The following is a 20239-nucleotide window of genomic DNA, read 5'->3' as shown; positions in this document are numbered from 1 at the left end:
CTAAAAATTCTTACATAAGTGTACTCTGATCACACATTTGCAGGATTGAAAATGAAAGTAACATTGGTGGCTTCTCTAAATTCTCTATTTACACATGTAAAGTGTTGTGGGGAATTAAGAGCAATTGTTTAGACCGTCTAATCAACGCCCCTTGTGCAAAATATTCAAATTTATAGGCCCTTTAGAAATTACTGTGCATTCCACACTAATTTAGATAAAACCACCATTCTTCAAATTTAACTCGTCATAACAAGTTCCTAAACTTATAAATTTCCTGATAATCTATCCAATCTAAAATTGGTTAAATAAAAAAATCAGAGGGTTTTCGGTTCTCACATTCACAGCAGAGATAATTTTTACTTAAATAAGAAAAAAAAAATTAAGACATTTTAAAGTCAGGTTTATTAAAATAATTCCTGTAATTTTACATTCTCTTCAAAGTGTAAAAGTAAATTATTTTTTTCTAGGAAACTGCAAATGGTTAAATTGCAAAAATCTGAATTTGAGTTAAATTGTTTCCCTCAAGTAGTTACATTTACATTGTTGCTCCCCAAAAGCAGGCTGTAAACAAGATAGTTTCAGCTTATTTTGACCCGAAGTTGTGTGTGTGTGTGTGTGGGGGGGGGGGGGGGGGGGGGTGTGTGTTTTAAAAATAGGGTTGACTCCCTACAGCTGCGGGAAGTGAAAATTAGGTCCTTTGCTGGCTGGGCGACATTTTTCCAAGATGGTATTATTTTAATTAAAGACGGAAAGGTGTTTTTTTGTGATCCTATTCAAAACACGTATGGGTGTTTTTCAGGAAGACACTAAGAAAGCAAGAAAAACAATTCAAAATGGGGAGGAAGGAGTGGAGGGAGAATCAGGAAATAATGAAATAAAGTTTCTCTGAACCCAAAAGGGTGCTTTAAACATAAAAAAGTGTTTCTACCAGGAAAAAAAAAATGCCTCTTCGTTGTTGCATGTACCCCCTTTCCCCTCCTAGAGAGGCACCTTGAATGTGAATTTTTAGAGGTTACGTTTTAGGAGTGCTGGGCCAGGAGGCGGTGGATGCTCGCCGCGCTGGGCGCGTTCACGGGAACGCAGTCCCCCGTCGTCGTGCGGATCCGTCCCACGTCGGTGTCAGGTCTGCAGACGCGTCCCCCGCGGTTCGGAGCGTTCCCTTCCCCAGGCCCGCACCGCGTCGCCCGCCGCCCGCGTCCCTCCGCGGGGACCGGGGCACCGGCACCGGCCACCTCCCGCCCCGCCACCCTGACCACTGCGCCGTCGTCTCCCCGATCCGCCCCGCAGTTCCGCGTTCGCCCGCCGCGGGAGGTGCGGGGTCGGGCCGGCTGGCGCTTCGGGACAGAGCGACCACGTCTAAGCTCCGGGTCTCCAACGTGCGGCTCCCGCACCGCCGGGGTTCCTGAGCGCTGAGCCCCCCGCGCCCCGGCGCCCGCAGGCCGCGTCCCCGCCTGCGCAGCGGAGCGGTTTCTCAGAAACTTGCCTCCCTCATCATCCCTCCTCTGGGCGACGAGAGGAGCGCAAGCCCCCCATTCCTCTCGGCGCACAGACCCTCCCCATCACACTCAGCATGCTCCCTCCAGGGTGAGCATGGAGGGGGGACCTGAGCGAAAGGGAGAACTTTTCCGAGTTCGTGTACCCTCCAGGGCAGGAGCATGCTCCCCTCCACCCCCCCACCCCACCCCGGGCTCCAATGACCCGCAGCCCCGCGCTTTTCGAAAGGCTCCCCGGCTCGCCGGCAGCCCGAGGGCCGCAGGGGCGCACCGGGGGGCCACGCGCCACCGCCGCTCGCGGGGGTCGCTTCCTCCCGCCCAGCCGCTGGGCCAAGTCCCCTGTCGCATCCCCGGTTCCCTAGCCAGAGAGAGAGCTGGGGCAGGGAAGCACTAGCAGAGGTTACGATCGATTGGGGATCGATTGGGGGACGGAAGGGGCCGAGGAAATTAAAAAAAAAAAAAGGGAGCGGGGGCCGACGGCCTTGCTGGCCACGGTGCGCCCACCGCCCTGGCCGCGCGCGGCGACCTTTCCTGGCTGGCGTCTTGGGTCGCTGCCTTCGCCATTTCATCTTCACCATCATGAGCGTCGATACTTGCTCTTCTTAAGTTTTTTTTTTTTTTTTTTTTTTTTTTTTTTTTTTTTTTTAAAGATGGAAAAGGATGTTTTCAAAGCTCGTCTAGGCTCTCCCGATCTGTTTCTCCGAGTACTAACTTTTTAAAATTTGCCATCTCTTTCCACCTGAGCCACACCCTATGCTCAGCCCCCCTTCCCTCCCGGGCAAACTGAAGGTGAAAATACTGCCAGCGAGGCTGGGGCGGGGGTGGGGGAAAGTGCCCACGATCACGCTAGGGCCTCCACCCGGGGCGGGGGCAGAACTTGGGGACCTGGTCAACAGCAGGGCTCTCGTGGGGGTGGGGTGGGTGGGGTCAGCCTCAGAGCCCGCAGAACCGAAAGTGTATCTATTTACATGTAAACTTCGTCTATGTGTGTGTCCCCCACCCGCGTACCAGCTCCGTCTCGCGTGGGGATGGGGGTCGGGGGGTGGGACACCGAGTAGCTGGGAATCGGAAAGTGAAAGATCCAAAAAGAACTCGCGAAACGTCGAGGCGCCTCGGAAGGAGCACGAAGGAAAAGCAGGGAGGAGGCGCGCGGCCGAGCCCGGCCCGGCCCGGCCCGGGGGATCGCATCCCCGCGGCTCCCGCGCGAGAGAATGGGCTCCGCACCGCGGCCACCATCATGGCGCTCGGGCCGGGCTGCGCTTCCCGCGCGCATTCCCCGGGCGCCCGGGCCACGGGCACCGCGCCTCCGGCCGGCGCTCTGCAAACACCGCCTCTCCCGCGCGCGCCTGCGCCCCCCCTCCTTTTGTGTGCCTGTGTGTGCGTGTGTGTGCGCGCGTCCGTGTGCTGTGTGTGGACCGGAGAACTTGCAGATTGTTTTTTTCCTCTCTCTCTCTCTCTCTCTCTCTCTCTCTCTCTCTCTCTCTCTCTCTCTCTCTCTCTCTCTCCCCCCCCCCCGCCCCCTCTCTCGTGCTGGTGGTTGTAAACTTGATTGGCATTGGCTGCGCCCACTGACCCCTGCGTCGAGTCCACTGAAGATTTAAGGTGGATCCGAAAGGCTGCAGCTACAGGCGGAGGCTCGCGCTCGAGCTGGTTTTGGAGTAAAACACACACACACACACACACACAGGTTTGGGAGGAAAACACACACAGAGACACACACACACACACACACACACACACACACAGAGGTTTGGGAGGAAAACACACACACAGACACACACACAAAACAAACAAACAAAAAACAACCCCAAACCCGGCGCCCGCCGTGTCTGTACGCCCCCACCCCCCCGCGCGCCCCGCCCGCCCCGCCCGCCTCGCGCTGCCTCCGCCCACCGCCCGCTCCTTCCCCATTGGCCGCTGAGTGCAGTTTGAATTTTTTTTTTTTTTCCCTTTTCTTTTCTGGGATGTTTGTTTTCTTGTGAAAAAAATAATACAGGTCTCCAGGTCGTGAGCCAAAACCGCTCCTGCGGCCCCAGGTGAGGTATGCAGCTGGTTTTGTGGAGGCGGGAAGGAAGCGGATAGGTGGAGCTTCGGTTCCCAAAATTTCCCCCGAAGCGCGGGTGACAGCGCGCAGACGGGTGGGGTGCGCGGGGTGCGCGGGACGCTCCGGCGGGGCCGGGGATGTAGTATCCGCGTTAATGGATGGCCAGGCCGCGCCTGTCCGCCGGCCGCCGGCCAGAGACACTGGGGAGGTGCCCGCAGGAGCTCCGATGAGGATGCACCTCCCCCTGCCCTGGAAAGGTGGCATTAGGGAAGGCCTCCCCGGCGAAGGCGGCCCGGAAAAGACCACCTCCCTACCAAGGGGGAAAAGAAAGAAAAGAAAAATAGAAGAAATGCAAATAAACGCAGGGGGGAAAAGTATTATTTCAGGAGCCACTAAGTCAGGGAATCACATAAGTCCGGCAGTCGATGTCATTTTTACTGACTTTTAAAAATAAAGTTAGTTGCCTGTCTCTCATGTCCAGAGTATTTTTATGGAAGGAGAAGGCTAAAACCCAGAGAAGGGATGGTTTCGAAAGTGCTTTGACTACTGGATCTGAAAAGTTAATTCTTTAGGATAATGTTAGTTGTAAAACAGGTCTACTACATAGGAGATCCTTCGTTAATTATAAGCCAACTATGTTTTACTTTATGGTGAAAAGTTTTAAAGTTTGTTACAAATTTAAACTGTTCTCCAAATCAGTTAATCTCCAGATTAGTGAAGTTGGCTTAGAAGCATATGGGTGTTTTGTGGGTTTTTTTTGAGGTGGGGGGGGGGGACAGGAAAAGGGATAGTTTTATTTGTCACTATAGTTACAGTGTAGTTGACAATTTGAACCAGAATTTCAGCCCAGCTTTTAGTCTAACAGTTCCTATTCAAACCACCCCATCTATTTTGTAGTTTTTAATTCCCCCAATACTTTGTAGCCCAATTAACCAACCCCTTAAGGTAAGCCCAACCCAGCTAAGCTGCTCAGACCACCATATGCCAATCTGCCTGTGCTCTTGGCAAGGAATTTTTGAGCTAAGATTGTCCCCAAATAGACTGGCTGGCCTCAGTGAACTCATCATTCCTGGAAGTGTGAGTCAAGCACTAGTCTGATAAGGGACTTTGTAGAAAAGATTTGACTATCAAATGAATGTTAAGATTTGTGATTTTTAAAAAATATATTTTATTGATTTTTTTACAGAGAGGAAAGGAGAAGGATAGAGAGTTAGAAACATTGATGAGGGAGAAACATCCATCAGCTGCCTCCTACATGCCCCCCACTGGGGACATGCCCGAAACCAAGGTACATGCACCTGACCAGAATTGAACCCCGAACCCCTCAGTCCGAAGGCCGACATTCTGAGCCAAACTGGTCAGGCCAAGATTTGTGATTTTTAAAGTCTATTCCAGACCCTTGAGATACTATATTTCCAACATTGGAGTTCCTGGGTTTCTACTAAATTAAGCAATTTTCCTTGCTCTTGAACATTTTCTAGAGTCGAGTTGTCCAGTATGGTAGTCAGAAGCCATATGTGGCTATTGAGCACTTGAATGTAGCTAGTCCAAACGGAGATGTGCTGTAAGTGTGAAATATACACTAGGTTTCCAGAATTAGTATGAAAAATATGTTAAATATCTCAGTAATAATTTTTTTAAATATTGATTTCAGAGAGGAAGGGGGAGAGAGAGAGAAACATCAATAATGAGAAGGAATCCTTGATTAGCTGCTGCCTACATGCCCCACCCTGGGGATCAAGACTGAAACCAGACCAAAATGTGCCCAGACCAAAAATCGAACCTTGACCTCTTAGTTCATAGGTGGAGGCTCAACCATTGCACCACACCAGCCGGACAATAATTTTTGTATATGTTGAAATGATCAAACTTTTGAATTATGAGGTTAAATAAAAATATTAAATTTAAGTTCACGTGTTTCTTTTTACTATTTTGTAGGGTGGCTACTAGACAATTTTAATTTACAGATGTGACTTAGCATTTGTATGGTTGGACATTGCTGTTCTAGACCAACATGAAGCCCCTATCTTTGAGTTTGGTGGCTGGTAATACCAATTAGGTGGTAACTTCCAGCTGCCATCCTAACTTTCCAAGTTAAATCAAGGCTTAACCTCAGACATTGGAACCTTTTAAAAAAAAATGTTACTAACACCTAACACCTACCATTTAATCTTTAACACAGTATTGAGTTTGAGCCCAGACCATGGAAATATGGTATAGATGTGTCTAATTAAGTTAGATTTGATCACAGCTTTCCATATTTTGTAAAGAGAGAAACTGGGAAGTCCAATATATTAGGAATGGCTCTGGAAAAAATTTAGACCCCAAACAAAACTTCCACAAGTAATTTTTCACTACCACTGTGCAGCAGACAGGACGGCAGTAAGAGAAGACTTGAACGAATGAAAAGGTGAGTCATATTTTTGGATAGGAATACTCAACATGATAAAGATGGCAGTAAATTAATACCTTTTCAATTAAATTTATACCTTTACACTAAATTCTGATGAGATCTACGTAGTCATCCTATTTTACTCAGTTATTCTCTCGGTTTCAGCACTCAGAGCCAAATTATTTTGAAGACTGTAAATATGTTTTAATTTCTGATAGCACTAATCCCACACACCCCATCTAGACCCTTTTCAGAAATTTCCTGGCTTCTTTTGCTGGCCTTGCTTCCCTGTATGAATTTAAAATGAATTTGTCTAGCTGCAAATATACTGTAATCCCTATTGGCATTAAAAAATAAAGTGAGATTTTTATCTCACACTTTATACCAGGATAAATTCCTGAAGGGCTTAAGTGAAGTATAAAAATATTAAAATTAAGCCCTAGCTGTTTTGCTTAGTAGATAGAGAATCACCCTGTGGACCAAAGGGTCCCAGCTATGATTCTGGTCAAGGGCATGTACTTCGATTGCAAGCTCCTCTCTGGCCAGGGCCCTGGTTAGGGCTGGTGCAGGAGGCAACCAACTGATGTGTTTCTTTCACAGCAATGTTTCTCTCTGTCTCTTCCTTCTCTCTCCCTAAAAATCAATGGAAAAAATATTTTCGAGCGAGGATTAACAACAATAACAAAAAAAATTTAAATTGAAAAAAATGAAGTTATGGACATACCAGAAGAAACCTCAGAGGATTAAAAAATCATAATCTCAGAGTGGGGAAGGTCTAACCATGATACAAAATGTAACATTCATAAAATGTAATATTGATAATTAGATGATATAAAAATAAAAACATTTTGCATGACAAAACCTGCCATAGTAGAGTAAAAAAAAATGAGATGAGGGTTGTGTGAGTATACTTAGTGCCACTGAGCTGTATAGTTAAAAAAATACATTTTTAAAATGTATTTTATTGATTTTTTATAGAGAGAAGAGAGAGGAATAGAGAGTTAGAAACATCTATCAGCTGCCTCCTGCATATAACCCTCCTGGGGATGTGCTGGCAACCAAGGTATATGCCCTTGACCTGAATCAAACCTGGGATCCTTCAGTCTGCAGGCTTACTATCCACTGAGCCAAACCAGTTAGGGCTAAATATACTAAAAGTGGTAAATTTTATGTTGTTATGTGTAATTAAGTACAGTAGTAACTAAGTAAAACCACTAAAATATTTCAAAGGTCATTCATGTTCCAGCCAAATGAATTTTACACAGCGTTCTGGTCCCATCCTCTGGGGGGCAGACACTGGGGCAGTGGTTTGACTTCAGGCTCTGGGAGAGTCTGCTTGGGTTTGAGTCCCATTACCTGACGTACTGCCTGTGAAACTTGCTGCAGGTTACTCCACCTTTTACAGTTTCTGTTTCTGTGGCTGTGTAATGAGGCTGTTTACAGTTCTCTCATTGGGTTATTAAACTATTCAGTAAGATAATGTATGTGCAGTACTTAGCGTGTACCTGGTATACATTTAATAAATAGCCATTATATGTTCATAAACAATATAATTAATAGATGTCCTGTTCTTATTTTGGATTCTCAGGTAACCACAACCAGCACTATTTATAACCTTGTAAATATGTTTTCTCATTTTTAAATATGCTTTTATTACCCTTAAAAAGAGCAGATGATTTTTTTTTTGGTGGCATTTAATGAACAGAATTAATGTATTGCAAAAAATGGTCAAAATGGTACACTTTATGTCATATTTCACCACAATATTTTGAAAAGCTTAAAGGCATTTGTTGAGTTTAGGGTCCTCTCTAATTATCTTAGAAAGAACCTGGTATGGATTCGTGTGTGGTACTAATCAATAACACACCCATACAACAGATAATGAAAAATGTTTGCAATCCATACATCAAAAGGCCGATTTCCCTAATAAATAGTGTCTATAAATAAATGAGAAAAAACAAACAGACCAATAGAAAAATAAGCAAAGGCTATGAACATGGTTTTCAGAAAAGGAAATACAAAAGGTTTCTAAAATGTGGAAACATTTATAGTTTGAGACTGTTGGGACATAAATTATATAGAGAATACATGACTTTAAGTAAAGAGTTGCAATGAGTGCCCCTCAGATGCAAAGGTGACTTTTATCTTTCCTTAATAGTTTAACTTCTGCTTCCCTCCCTTCTAGCCAAGGCTGAGTTTCCCCAGCTTCATTGACCAGAGAAGCAAGGGGTTTTCGTGTGTGGAAGCCATGAGTACCTTTCAAGCTCAGGGTAAAATCTCTCTCATTCAACCCGTGTAATCTTTGGCTTACTGGCATCACCTTACTTTCCCCTAGAAATCCCCCGAATCAGCCTCTTAAAAGCAAGTACAGTGACCTTTCTGCACACATTCATCCATTCCTGTTTTTAATGCCTATATATTAGCCAGTAATCTGAATCTCTGAAACCATCACTTGATTCTGGTTTTTCCTTCAAGTTTTCTATTCTCTTAAAGCTTGAAGCAGAATTTATTATACGGTTCATATAGAACGTCAGAGTATATGATGGAGTAAATGGTGTTAGGTTAGAACCACACATACATAATGCCTTTTATATTATGTACTGTGGGTTCATACTTGGATTCAGTAGTTCCTTTCTACAGATTAACTTTTGGAAAATGGTCAGATTTGTGACTAGAGATATATTTACCAGCGTGATCATTGTGAAGTTACATATTAGACTTTAAAAAGAAACAAAGTAAAAAACCAAACAACATCCCCTCAGTTATAGGATTAAAGGATTGCTTGTGTGGTTGCAATCATTAAACATCCAGGTAGCTTTATTTATATTAATATGAAAAGTTGTCCATAATATTAAACCAGTGTAGAACAATATTTATGGTATGACCCCATTTTCTGTAAAAAAAAAAAAAAAAAAAAAAATTTAAAATTTAAGTCACGTGTGTATGCTTCGATTCCTGAGAGTAGAATTATGAAGACTTTCATTTTGTTTATTTACATATTGGTTGTATATTTTAATAATGGATTTTAAGAGGAAAAAGCCATAAAAATATTTCAAATTTAGAAATATCCTTAAAATTCTTGGAGACTAAGTTTCTCTTTGTAGTCTCTCTTCTCAGATATTAGCACAGAACAAGGCATTTCCATAATTAATTTTCCTTCTTAAAGGAATATAATTAAATCCCTACATGAATTATGAGGAGTGTTGTGTGTTTGGGTATATGGTTTTGCTTCCAGGGCACATAAATTAAGGCATAAATATCATCCCATTAACTCAGGGCTATCTTAACAAACCATGGAAAATTGAGCCTATTCCATCTTTTTGCCACATGGGATCCTGGTGGAAACATTATCCCAAACCTCACATTCCTTGATCTTTGGCATTTGGCACACCAGGATTCTGCCTGGAATTCAACAGGCTCAACTCCCTGCCCATAGTTTAGTTACTTAGGGCATCGTGCTGGGGAGAACGTTTTAAATTTCAAGTTAGCAGGCCAGTCTGGAGCTGTCCCTCTCCGTGGGCCGGGCCTGGGCAAACCTTAGGATCTCAGAGTACGGAGGATGGGAGGTCACTGCATCCACTTTCATTTTGCAAAAGAGAAAACTCTAATCCTCGATTTCCTGTAAAGTGAGGAAGTTAAGCAAGATGATTTATAGGTTCCTTTTGGCTTCCAATCCCGTGATTTGTTTCCTAGTCAAGATCATGAAGTCCATCCCTATGGATTAGGTTTTGTTTTGTTTTTCGTCAAGAAAGCCAGATTACTGATTTTTTGGCCACAAATTACATACTCACAGGAGTCGGAGGAAGATGACAGTACAATAGTGTCGGCTGAAGAGTGAACTTTTATGATGTCCCTAGGAGGACAAGCATGTGGAAGTGTAACTTCATGGTTGCTGAGTGGGACTCAGCACTGCTTCACTGTTGCATGAAGACTCAGGGGGTCCCTGCTACGGGCAGGCTCTCTGTCTTCAGCATGACAAGCAGGAGCCCTACCCTCGCGGAGCTCCTGCTATTGGAGGAGATGGGCAGGGGATCACAGGGGATCACAGCCATAGTCATTTAGCGGGGTTTAGGTGAGGGTTCTGAAGGGTAAGTGCTGTGAAGGGACAGCAGAGCTTCTGCTCTGTGCTCCTACAAAGATGTCCAGCGGAGGGCGCCAGCACGGGCTGGAACCCAAACTCTCTACAGGCCAGCCATGTTTATCCAAAAGAAACAAGTCTTTCAACATCCACCCCCCACGCAGTGCCTTCTGCAGTTTTCTGAAAGTCCCTGTGTGGCAGTGGTTGCCTCGTAGTGGATGCTGTAAGAGTTTGGAACAGGGGGCCTCCTCTACTGGTGGGGGCTCGCAAGGCCCTCCTAAAGCAATGACCTTGGCGCTGAGACGTGGAGGCTGAGCAGGAGTTAACCAGTTGAAGGCAGGAGGGGAAGAAGAGGGATCTAAGCAGAGCACCGTCCAAGGCCCCAAGTCAGGGAAGGACTTTGAGGAAGTGAAAGAATGGGCTGAGGACTGGGATGAAGGGCAGCAGGCACGGGTGATAGGAATGGGAGTGTTGGGATAGTCCGGATGGCGATGGGCTCTCTAAGCCATGGTAGGAATTTTGGACTTGACTTCAAGAGCAGTGGGAAGCCATCAGACAACTGAAGAGAGTGACTTGAGCAGCGTCGATGAAACGTGCTTATTTCCTCATTGCATCTTATTCTCGTCAAAACCCTTAGTGCTGGGCGTTGCACCTCTATTCTTCCCAAACATGCACAATATAAAAATGCTTTAGAGCGCTGGGTATATGGTTTTTCAGGGAGGGGGGCATGAAGTCCTTGGACCATCAGAGCAGATACTGGTCACAGCGGATATATTTCAGGTATTGAAGGAGGGCCCACGCAAGCACCACGGCTGGGTGTCGGTCTGCTGAGCTGGTGGGCTGAACGCGCCATTCTCACCCCTCCTGCTCCACCCTGCCCTGTGCAGCTCGCAGTCTGTTTTCATTGCCATGATGAGGCCATTGCTTGTCCTTTAGGAGCTCGCCCAGGTTTCGTCCTTTGCCAGCACAGTTGGTGTGCATCTTCTAGGCATGGGAACAGCTTAGGGGTGAATACTGAATCCTTTTCTTCAAAAATAGCTCAGCATTTTAAACTTCCTTTTACTGAGCATCTGGATTCAGTGTTTACTAATACTTTGGCCAAAGGATTAACTATTTACTTGGTTTCTGAAAGAGATGTCAGAAAGAGAGATAATAAAAAATGAACCCACAGGGACTTTTAAAAAAAATTATTTTATTATTTATTTTTAAATATATATTTTTTATTGAGTTCAGAGAGGAAGGGCGAGGGAGAGAGAGAGAGAAACACCCGGGATGCAGTTTCAGGCATATGCTCTGACAGAATCAAACCGTGACCTCCTGGTTCATAGGTCAACACTCAACCAATGAGCCATGCTGGCTGGGCTTGTTGTGTTGTGTGTGTGTGTGTGTGTGTGTGTGTGTGTGTGTGTGTGTGTTTTAATTGAGATTTAATAAATGAGAGACCTTTGCTGGCTAAACTGGTATAATGACCTAGAGTCGGTCTGTCACTCAACAGGAAGCCGTCTTCGAAGCTTTTCCAGGTAGATGTTAGAACATCATGGCTCACAGTTCATTTCCTCAGCTATCAACTCAGGTTCTTTGAAGCAAATCCAAGGGACCTGTGATTTCAAGCCCCAATCACAGTTGTTTCTGTCTTTAGGAAAAGTCTTAGTTTTTTATTTCAGAGAGGAAGGAAGAGATAGAAATATCAATGATGAGAGAGAATCATTGACAGGCTGCCTCCTGAACATGCGCACATGCACACACACACACACACACAGGGGATAGAGCCTGGAACCCATGCCCTGACAGGGAATTGAACCGTGACCTCCTGGTTCATAGATCGACACTCAACCCCTGAGCCATGCCAGCTGGACTAAAAAATTATAGCATCAAACATCAGGCCTGAGACAAACCTAGACCTGAATAACTCCTGAATTTTACCTTCTTTGTTTCCTTTCTCTCTTCTCCTCCCTTCCTCCCTTCCTCCCCTCCACCAGTAAAACAAATAAAATAAATCTTCACTCAAAAGAGAGTACTGCTAAAACTGTGGTACATCTATACAATGGCATACTATGCTTCTGTAAAAAAGAAGGAACTCCAACCATTTGCTATAACATGGATGGACTTGGAGAGCATTATGCTAAGTGACGTAAGTCACTCAGAAAAAGATAAATATCACATAATCTCACTCATTTGTGGGATATAATGAACAACATAAACTAATGAACAAAAACAGATCCAAAGACAGAGAAGCATCGATCAGACCATCAAACCTCAGATGGAAGGCAGGGGCAGGTGGGGTTAAGGGAGGGAGAGAGATCAGCCAAAGGACTTGTATGCACACATATAAGCATAACCAATGGATGAAGACACCAAGGGGATAAGGGTATGAGTTGGGGTGGGAGGATTAGAGGGGGAGCTATGGGAGGATAAGGACACATACGTAATACCTTAATCAGTAAATAATTAAAGAGAGAATACTGCTGATGGAAGGTGAGAAGGGGGGAACTTACCTGCGTATCTCTAACATATCCTCAACTGAATACCCAGGCTCGGGGCCCAGGGTTGAGGTTAGATAGCTGAGGAGAGCTGTCAATCCCATTAATGTCTTCTGCTGGAAGCGTTCAGCTGTGGGAATGAGGAGGCGCAAGGGAAGGAGATTGGGTGACTGGGAGACCCCACAAGTGAGAATGTGAAGGTGGCTGTGTAGTGGGAAGAATGGAAGGTCTTGAGATGTTCCATTTGTTGACAGTGGTGAGTGCCTACTATGGGCCAGGCTGTGGGCCAAACTTTATTCTGTTTCTTGCTTTTCCTCTCGCTTCATAATTTTTTAAAAAAATGTATTTTATTGATTTTTTTTTATAGAGAGGAAGGGAGAGGCATAGAGAGTTAGAAACATCGATGAGAGAGAGAGACATTGATCAGCTGCCTCTTACACACCCCCTACTGGGGATGTCCCTGCAACCAAGGTACATGCCCTTGACCAGAATCAAACCTGGGTCCCTTGAGTCCGCAGGACCATGCTCTATCCACTGAGCCAAACCAGTTAGGGCAGCTCCCCCATTCTTGATGTAACACTTCCTGTATGACATCCAGGCTGTCCTTGGTATGCATTGTGTAGCAGATGGTTTTCCTTATACTTTCTGCTTCTTCTCTTCTCCAGTTGCCTGCCGCTCCTTTTCTAAGCCCCCCACCCCCAACAGACAACCAGGGCCCATTAGGGTGCCACCAGGAGCTTCTGTGACCAGTCCAGGCAGCTTTTCCTCCCTCTCCTAAACTGACTGATTCTGTTTGGGCCTTGTTAGGGCACTAACAAATCACTTGACTCACACGTTTACCAAAAAATGTCCCATAGATTTCTATGCTCTGAACTGCCTATTAACGTTGTCATTTCTATACTGCTGATCGTATTGTTTTTCATGTACACCTTACATTTGTATATGTTAGGAGTTGCCTTATACGTATTGAACTCTCCCTGCTCCCCCAGCATAATACAGTGCCTTTTACTGAAAGTATAGTACCTCCTACTTTCTTAACCCCAAAGAATAAATCTTTAACTCTGGGGATTTTAAGCACTGTAGCAGGCCGATTATATAGATACTAGAGGCCCAGTGCACAAAATTCATGCACTGGGTTTTGAGGGGAGGGTCTCTCAGCCCTGCCTGTGCCCTCTCGCAGTCTGGGACCCATCAGGGGATGTCCGCCTGCCGGCTTAGACCCCATCACCCATGGGGATTGGGCCTAAGTCGGCAGTCAGACATCCCTGTCACAGTCTGGAGCTCTTGCAGTCTGGGACCCCTTGCTCCTTACCGTCCACCTGCAGTGGAAGCGGGAGAGGCTCCTGCCACCGCCACTGCACTCATCAGCCATGAGCCTGGCTTCTGGCTGAGTGGCACTGGCGCACCCCCCTACCCCCAGCTCCTGTGTTGAGTGTCTGTCCCCTGGTGGTCTGCACGTCATAGCAACCAATCATTCTTCCGGTCTTCCCCCATTCAATTGGTTTGCATATTAGGGTTTTATTATATAGGATTCTAAAACAGGGTGTTCTTTTAAGAGTTTCCAATTAGCCCTAACTGGTTTGGCTCAGGGGATAGAGCGTTGGCCTGCAGACTGAAAGGTCCCAGGTTCAATTCCGATCAAGGGCATGTACCTTGCTTGTGGGCACATACCCAGTAGGGAGTGTGCAGGAGGCAACTGATGGATGTTTCTAACTCTCTTTCCCTCTCCCTTCCTCTCTGTAAAAATATATATATATATATATATATATATATATATATATATATATATATATATATATATATATATATTTTTTTTTTTTTTAAAAGAGTTTCCAATTATACTTTAGTTTCTAATGTGATGCCCTGAGTATACTGTTGCGATTTACTAATGTTTCATAAAAGATAAACTGCCCTGCTTCAGAGTGAATTCATTCCTGGATCTGGCAATTATTAAGGAGTGCTCATGAAGTATGCTGGCCTATGAGAGGCCCTGAAGGCATTTGCTAACAAGTTGACATCTGCCTATCTGTCCCCTTCTGGCTGCCTAGAAGGTGGATAAAATGGGTGCAACTTGAGGAGGCATCCTTTGTTCCGAGGATAGAAGGTGCATTGTGGAGCAGGACGATACAGGAACCATAGGCGATGCCACACCAGCTCTGCACCGCTTATCTCCCGAGTTCCTTTACAGAAAAGAAAAATAAACTTTTATCGTGTTCAAGCCACTATTATTTCTGGGCTCTGTTACTAGCTGCCAAATGCAAATCTTAACTGATAGAGAAGTCCTTGTGGGGGTTTTTGAGCAAGGCACCGATTCTGATTGGTGGCTCTGCAAAGGACAAATTCCGGGAGCGGGTGTTCCGGGGGGCCGGCAAAGAGATGGAAGTTGGCTTGGCAGGTGGGGAGAAATAGGGCTGGGAGACTCTGAATGAGGAAAATACACATCTTGCACAGGGTCATTGAGTTGGTTTTTTGTTTCTCCCCCGCCCCCCCCCCCCCCCCCCAGGACACCTCTGCTAACCTCCTGTTATACAGTGGTTATTTAAATATGTCGTTATGGAGTAATTTGCATTCTGCTATTGTCGAGTGGCCTGAAAGCTTGGGAGATGGAGGAGATGGATGCTCTTTGTGTCTTAAAAAAGAAGCAGGCAAACGCTGGACTGCGGAGAGAGTATCAGTGTCACAGTAAAGTGGTTATTATGTGCTCTGAACTCCTGCAGGCATTTTCCAAGGAAAGGAACTTTTGTTAGCGCGGATCGTCTAATCAAGATACATTTGAAATGTATCCTTTTACTGGATAGCAACTGTAAATAATATTTTAAAAATGAATCTTGGGGGCAGGACGGGTGGGGGTGCATTTGGCTTCTGCACAAGAGGATTGTGTGCCCAGGGCTGCCAGGAAAGTCCCTCCAACTTCGGAGGCTGCCCTTCTTTAATTCGAGCTTACAGAGGGGGAAACTGAGGCACCGGGCAGCTCTGAGGGTTCCCGGGAGGCGGGAGCCGCGGAATCCCAGGCCCTCGCAGGCGAGAAGCAGGACCCCTGAGCTGAATGTCGTTGCGGGGGATGAGGGTGGGGGGGTGGGGAAAAGGGGCGGGAGCTGGTCATTCACTTGCACCTTAGTTCATTTATTTTCATTCATTCATTCATTCATTCATTCATTCATTCATTCATTCATTTCATTCAACATCTGTGGAACACCGACCTTGTGTCTCTCCGCCACCTTCACGGGGGGGCTCCATCCGCTGAGGCTGCAGGAATGTGCAGCCCCTTGGCTGTTTCTAATCATGGTAATTTAATGTAATAACCCCGATTTGGCCCCTACCGAGTGCCACACCCTATGCTAACCACTTTATCCAGAAAAAGGCAGAGCTGACCCATTTTACAGATGAGAAACCGAGGCTCCTCAGGGCGCATGCACCGCGGCTGGCTAGTGCTGGCGGCAGGATTCGAGGCCACTGCGTCTGGCTTGGAAGGCAGGAGGGGGCAGGTGAAGCCCCTTGTTCTGGGACCTGGGGGGCTTGCTGGCTGGAACTGTCTTGTCTCTCCCAGCCTCAAGCAGACCCTCTGGGAGGATGGAGGACCCAGCTCACAGGCCAGGGTGGCCCGGCTCTCCTCACTCCCTCCAGGGCAGCCTGGCTGCTTGGCCTCTCCCCTGCGTCAGATGCACTGTGCTGTTTCCCATCTCAGGAACTTGGTCCCTGCTGTGCCCTCCTGCTAAACATTCTTCCACTTCCTCTTTCGGGTCTCAGCTTATCTGTCCTTCCATGATCTCCACCCAAGAGTGGTTCCCTTTGTTATCGCACCCCCGCTATCCCCACTGCACTGTGGATTGTGCATTTTGGTCTGTCTCTTCCCCAGGAGTAGGTCCGTTTCATTCATTGCCATGTCTGCAGAATAGTGCCTGGCACACAGGTGCTGAATGAATGAATGAATGAATGATTAGCCTGCAGAGCTCCAGGCCTGGCCCAGCTGCATCCTGGACCAGAGGCTAGGCCCAGGAGGTGAGCTGGCGGTTGAACAGCAGTCGGGACAGAGAGGCAGAGGGGAGCCCGGCTGTAGGCCAGCTGCCCTGGAGGCCAGAGCCAAGCTCTCAATTGGCTTCTGTTCCACAGCCTGTCCAGCGCTGCCCTCTGAGACCCCTGCCCCCTAAGACTCCTGCCCCGTCAGCCATGCCTGGGAGCCCAGAGCAGAAGGGAGACAGGTTCTTCCCACAGACCCAGTTCCAGTGGCCTCTGTGGTCCCACCTAAAGTTGACAAAGACCTCATTCGTGGTGAGGATGTGGGAGGGACAGGCTGGGAGCCCCAGATCCAGCCAGGGCTGGCCAAGGGATGATGGAGGAGGTGGGGATACTTTTGGGGGAAAGATTCTAGGAGAAAAAAATGGTGAGGTGAAATATAAAATAGCATAGAAGTTGAGAAAGAAAAAAAAAGTATACACACACACACACACACACACACACACTCCAACATATATAACTTGCAGGGTAAAGATGATATCATATGCTAAACATTTCTAAAAGGGGAAAAATCTATTTTATTAGTTTATGCTAAGCTTCATGTGATCACACTGAGTAATAGCTGTCTCTTCGTAGTGAAATTTTCATCTTGACGTTGGGCAGGTAATTTCACCACTCTTAAATTAGAAGATGTTTAATTATTGTTTATATGGATTATAAAAATATAGCATAACATAGCTTTCCTCTGAGCTGGATGTGCTAACTCAATACCCAACTGTGTTTAAAAAAAGAAATGGGTTGGCAGTCCCAAAGTTCCTTCCAAATCTGGCTCAAACAGGTAATTAGAAGCTTTAGCACAACTACAAATTTCAAGGTCCCTCAAGGCCGTGTCCTTCAGCCATTCTCCCCTGCAGATGCACACAGTTTGACCTGAAGGGCAGATGTGCACAGTTTGACCTGAAAATTCTCGCTTGTTAACTATGTCTCTCCCACTTCCCTCATTTGGGAAAAAAATACACTAGAATGCAAGTGACTGAATATTAGGTTGTAATCTGGACTGTCTGTTGCAAATTTCCATACTGTTTCTATCAACTCCGTTATAATAGTCACCTCTGACTGTCCCTCGTTTATAATGGGAAAAAAATATTAAAATGATTCAAAATATTAGGTTTTTGATTTATACCTCCCTAAAGTGCCTGTTGTGTTTTGCTATAGTCTGCACACAGGAAACACACACACACACACACACACACACACACACACACACACTAGTCTGGTAAGCAGATGTTCTCTCTCTCCATTTAAATAAATAATAACAATAGCCAATGTTTGTGGAGCAGTCAGTGTGTGCTACGCCACTTATCTATGTTATTTCTTTTAATCCTGATGAAAATGGCGTATCGATGAGGAAACTGAGCCTTGGAACTATTGCTCAAGGTCACATTACACAGCTGAACTGAGGCTCAAATTTAGGCCTTGCTGACTCTCAGCCTGGGCTTAGAGGCTGTCCTGTTATTCTTGTAAATGCTCTCAGTGAGAACAAGGCCAACTAACTGGCTCAGTTTGACACTTGATCCAAAATCGTTCTCTCTCACTTTCTGCCAGATTGGAAGGCAGTATAGTGATTAAATATTTCTGGCCGGCAATAGCTTGCCATTTATGGAAAAATGATACCCTTAAATCTTTAATAATTGTTTCATTAAGAACAAAAACAAAGTCCCTGCTAGACTTTGGAACGAGAACAGGAAAGTCTACTTCTCTGCACCTCACTCTCCTCAGGCAAGATGCAAAGAATAGGCTCACTTTCGAAGTAGCTTTGGGAAGAAGACAAACAGTGGATGCTGCTTAGTTATAAATTAGTAGACATTGTGTGTGTGTGTGTGTGTGTGTGTGTGTGTGTGTGTGACTACAAATAACATTTTAAGGTTAGAGAACCCCTTCTTTATGGTAAGAGAAACTTGTAAGGCCCAAGGAAGGAGTTTATAAAAATAGGAGCTTACTGCCCTAACCAGTTTGGCTCAGTGGATAGAGGGTCAGCCTGCAGACTGAAGGGTCCCAGGTTCGATTCTGGTCAAGGGCATGTACCTTAGTTGGGGACACATCCCCAGTAGGGGGTGTGCAGGAGGCAACTGATCGATGTTTCTCTCTCATCGATGTTTCTAACTATCCCTTTCCCTTCATCTCTGTAAAATATCAGTAAAATATATTTTAAAAGTATAGGAACTTACCTCTGAACCTCCTTTTGCTTTTAGCTCCATGCAGATTAAGGAGTTTCTCAAAGGCTGCCTTCTTGCAAAATAGGTGAGAAGGTCTGCTCAAAAGTTTTATATTTGCTAAATTTGTGTTGGTTTCCTATTTCCTCTGTTATTTGCCTGGGAGGAGTGACCCAGCTTACTTTGGGGAAGGTTGTAGGAAGATAGGAGCCAAGTGATGCTTGCTGACGTGTCTGTTTGGTGAGGGGCTTTCATTAAAAAGGTCATCTTGTTTGTGCAGTTAAAGAACTCCCAGGGGACTTTTCTCATTTATCTAGTTTGATGTTTGGGGGGTAATTCTGTAAGGAACAGCTGAGCCCTAGGTCTTCTTTTCAGGCCCGGGAAAGTCTTGTTGCTCTTTGAGTGGGCACCCACAGCTGGGATGGAAGTGGGGTGGGTGGGAGGAAGGTGGATCTGACTAGTTGAAATCGAAGGCCATCTTCCCCAATGGGACATTGTGGATGTCTCCATCAGCTGAGCCAGAACAAGCGTGAAGGTTGGGTCATTATTACGGTGTAGGATGCCTGGCTTAACCTAAGTCCCTGCCCTCAAGGAGCTCAGAGGTGTGTGTGTGTGTGTGTGTGTGTGTGTGTAGAGAGAGAGAGAGAGAAAGAGAGAGAGATAACTTCCTTCAGGTAGTTGTCATGATCAACTACTTTATAAATATACTAGAGGCCTGGTGTACGAAATTCATGCATGGGTATGGTTTCTAGGCATGGCCAGTGATAATGGCCAATCGGGGCCTTCCAGCTGCCAGCCAGGGCCTCCTTTCCCTGGCTGTTAGCTGCTGGCTGGGGGGCCTTCCTTCATTCTGAGCTGCCCCCTGGTGGTCATCGCACATCATAGCAAATGATCAGTCTCCTGGTAGAAATCCCATGGGGATAATTTGCATATTATGCTTTTATATATATAGATAGATCATTATAATGTATGAAATGGTGGCTAATGGGAGTGCTACAAAATGTTAGCTATTATTAATAGGAGTGAAAGTTCAATATTATGCCTAATTGGAGGAAGCTGATTTATGAACATGTGGCAACGTTTCAAAATCTGTTCTTTCCCTCCCTGTTCACTGATATTTCTCTGCATCCATTCCCATCACTCCCAGTTCTCTCTCAATTTGCATAGTGTTTTCATATAAACACATTCTCCCATTCAGCTTTAGCAGATGGAACATTGCATTTGTTTTCCTTGGTGGTTCTGTTCTGTGCGAAGTGCACACTGACTACACATGAGTCTTTACTGTGAGAACACTGAGGACAATTCAAAGCCCAGGGCATGTTGTAACACTCTTTAGTAATCTGATGTGGGAATAATAGGTATGTTTTCTTCAGGGCTTGTGTCTTAGACTTATTTCCGAGGGCAGTGCCTCATTCCAGAGCACAAGACATCTTAATTAATCAAATGAGAACCAGGCCATGTTGGGTATGGTGCAATTGCATTAGTGCTTGGCACAATCTGTGCCATAATTCTGTGGCCATCTGGCCAAGTCATTGAGATAGCTAAAGTAACTGTGAGAACGATGGCTCTCACACCTGATGTGAGA

This window comes from Pipistrellus hanaki (genome assembly GCF_964339955.1).
Source record: "Pipistrellus hanaki genome assembly, chromosome: 3".
NCBI classification, from domain to species: Eukaryota; Metazoa; Chordata; class Mammalia; order Chiroptera; family Vespertilionidae; genus Pipistrellus; species Pipistrellus hanaki.
This window is presented reverse-complemented; position numbering follows the sequence as displayed.